Raw genomic sequence first — 3,642 nt, 5'->3', positions numbered from 1 at the left:
CCGTTCATTCCTTCCTCGTCTGAGCTGCGTCTGTTCAGAGACAAGGTGGGTGAGGTAATATCTTTTATTGGACCAACTTCCTGGCCAATAAAATGTATTACCTCACCCACATCATCTCTCTAATACCCTGGGATCAACACAGCAACCACTACACTGCATACAACTGTCTCTGTTCAGATTTTTAACTCTCTAGGGCAGGGACTTGGCTGCAAACAACTGTGCAGACCAATGGAACTGTGTAAATAATAAATGATAAAAATTAATAATAGTCTAATCAAGCAATCAGTTTTTAATTATTGAACAGTGCAACATATCCTATTGTTGTTAATATGAATAGTGCTCCAGTTATTTAAATATGGATTTATTTATTTATGTTTGCAGTATACACTTACAATATAACAAATAGACAATTTCCAGAGCCTGCTTTTGGGTATCACTAAAACAATAGCTGAAATTTCCTCAGGCGGCTACAGGGCCTCCAATTTGCAGGAGAAACAACTTTTTGAGAGTAGTTTTGTGCAGGTAGTGAGCCCTTTCCCATCAGTCCTGTATGAGCCATTTGTGTCTGAGATGCTTTGCTACAGATGGTCAGCTACTTGTGGTTAGCAGTTACATCTCTACTGTGCCTTTATCATGTATGGAATGAGTCTAAGGGGCAGTGTCACAAGAGAATGAAGCTCACTCAAACAACACGGTGAGGTTTGGGAGGTGCTTCTTAGTAGTGTAGAGTTCCTCTATTTAGTTCTTTCTCATTTCTATTAGAGCTACACGAGCTGCTCCTGCAATGGTCAGATCACAGCAGTTGGCAACAAACCAACCATCAGTAGTGTGAAAGGAAGTTGAAGCTTGTGATCATTCAAAACAAAGGATGCTGGGGAGTCCTATGTGACCAAAATGATCAGCTGATTCCAATCTAAACCCAGCAGGAGCCTGATTATCACAATCTCTGTTTCTAAAGAATACTGAAATTCTATGGCCTGCATTAACCAGATCAGCTTAGAGATGATCACAGTGGTCCCTTCTGGCCTTTAAAATCTATGACTATCATTATAATTATGGGACAAAGTGAAGGAAATGATATAGTATCACACACAACACAGGTTTTGTGACTGTTTGGTAGCATGTGGCTATATTAGCGGTCAGTATTGTCATTTCTTAATTTTGTTTTACCTTTTGGGTAAAAGATGATTCTCTCGCTACTAATAACCGTAGGATCAGTAGCAAAAACCCCACAACTGGCAAGTAGGGCAAGGAAACCCAAGACCCTTAGACTAAGAAAGGAGACATAATGGCTACAATTTTCTAAAGTGACTACAGGTTAACTGGAACTTTAATGCTTTTTTTAACTCCATATCCTCATGGCCAAAACAACATGATAATTCCCCTGTAGTTGGATAATAAGTTACTTTATGGTAATGGAAACAATAAAACCAAGAGGAATTTTACAATCTCCCCCTTAGATGACAAGAGCAGACTAAAAACCCTGGTAACACATCTAAGGGGAAATTCAGTATAATTTTCTTCAGTGAAGTTTACAATGTAGTGTTTTTGGGGTTTTTTTTTGTTTGTTTGTTTTCTTTCAGAGATTTAATGGTGAAACAAAAGCCAGCCACTGTTTACAGACGATGACCCAGGCGATCACCCTTTCTGCGAGTGCTGTCAGAGGGGATGGAGGTGACATCCACAATGTGCCCAATCTTCATTCCAGAACTGGGCACCAGGTGACTGGGCACCAGGTCCAGGAGTCTTGGTCCTATTTCCACAAGTAGCTCGCAGCTTGATGTGAAGGGCAGTGATGCCCAGCTCCTTGCACCACTGGGCAACATCCTGGGCTGCCAACATAGCAGCATAGGGCAAAGGCTCGTCTCTGTTGGCCTTCACCTTCATACCACCAGTCACTCGGCAGATGGGTTCCTTGCCACAGAGATCAGTTACATGGACAAAAGTGTCATTGAAGGAAGCGAAGATATGGCAGTCACCAAACACATTTTCCCCTTTGGCAGCCTGCGGTCCCAAGCTGATGACCTGCTCTTCCTTCTTCTCCTTACCCTTACACGGTGCCATTTTTGTGCATCTTCTCGTGTTAGGACGTTTGACTAACTGCCTCATGAACCTCTTGTTCTGTTTCCTACCAAAGGAAGATGTTTCCAGGCAGCTTGCTCGTGTACTAAGCTTATTCAAATATTTCCCATGTAAAAAAAGTGAAGCCAAAAAATATGCAATTCAGCTGTAAGTGCTGCCTACAAAAGCAGACACATTAGCTAGAAAGGTAATTAACTAGGACTCAGCCTTCTGGTCTGCACTGCCTCCATAGCCAGATATGAGTCCTTGGGGGATACTAATGAGTTACTAAATCATTTAGGACTTGATAGTGGCATTCAGGCACAATCCTGCTTTGTGGGTGGGGTGGAACCCACATTCCCCAGAGAGGACTCTGTCTCAGAGCTGCAGAATGACTTCTGGGGCTCCCCAGTGCACAGGGGGAGCACGTGGGATGGCTGCAATCTTGGCTGACACACCAGGGATTGAACTGGGAACCTCCAGAACTGAAAGCATGAGCTGAAGCTCCCTAGGTGGGGCTGTAAAATACTTACCCATATATACTCATTCATTAGCCCGTTTGTTTATAAGCCGACCCCCCAAGATGGTTAGGTAAAAATAGCAAAAACTATACGACCCTTTCATAAGCCGACCCTATATTTCAGGGGTTGGCAAACTTTGGCTCCTGGCCCATTAGGGTAAGCCGCTAGCGGGCCTGGACATTTTGTTTATCTGGAGTGTTCCCAGGCACAGAGCCCCTCAGCTTCTAGTGGCCGCGGTTTGCCGTTCCCAGCCAATGGGAGCTGCGGGAAGTGGTGTACCACTTTCCGCAGCTCCCATTGGCTGGGAACGGCAAACCGGGACCACAGGGAACTGAGGAGCTCTGTGCCTGTGAATGCTCCAGGTAAACAAAATGTCCCGACCCACCAGCAGCTTACCCTGACAGGCCGGGAGCCAACGTTTTCCGACCCCTGCTATATTTTGAAAGCTGGCATCACAAGAAACACTCAAAAGTTTTGCTAGAGTTATTTTAATGTAATCTAACAAAAAACCTGTTGTTGTTAGAATCATAACTGAACAAATATGTATTCACCTTCAAAATTACAGTCACTATGTAAAATCAGTAAATGGATATTTAAAACAAGTAACATAGAACAAAATGAGACTTTAAAAAGTCTTAAAATCCTTCAAAGTCTGAATCAGTCTCTGATTCACCAAACAGTTCATTAAACTCGGCTTCAGTCACAGCTGCACCTGCATTGTCATTGTAGATGTCGGCAGTGTCATCTTCAGACTCAGATTCCTTCTCATCATCAGCCTTTGTTGTGCCGTCATCTTCTGACCCGTTGAGTGCATTGCTGATACAGCATTTCCTGAATGATTTTTTTTATCATTTCCGAGGGAATGGAAACCGATGTGTCCTTGATCCACTGGGCGACCAGATTGGTTTCGGGCTTCATAAGATTCCTGCCTTTTGTCAACTTCGCCATGCCTGAGCACATCCATTCAGACCACATTTTGTGTAGCCTGTCTTTAAAGGGTTTGTTGAGGCAGACATCGAGCGCTTGTAGAACTGAAGTTAAGCCTCCAGGTATTACAGCC

The 3,642-nt window shown here is 43.5% G+C and overlaps 1 pseudogene; it reads right to left on the bottom strand.

The window, feature by feature from the left end:
* Positions 1–1,616: 1,616 nt before the first annotated feature.
* LOC141983788 (small ribosomal subunit protein uS11-like) lies at positions 1,617–2,072 on the bottom strand (annotated as a pseudogene).
* Positions 2,073–3,642: the final 1,570 nt, after the last annotated feature.

Source organism: Natator depressus, chromosome 3 (assembly GCF_965152275.1).
Source record: "Natator depressus isolate rNatDep1 chromosome 3, rNatDep2.hap1, whole genome shotgun sequence".
Classification (NCBI taxonomy): Eukaryota; Metazoa; Chordata; order Testudines; family Cheloniidae; genus Natator; species Natator depressus.
The sequence above is the reverse complement of the archived record's forward strand: the minus strand, read 5'-3'. Positions and strand labels throughout refer to the sequence as shown.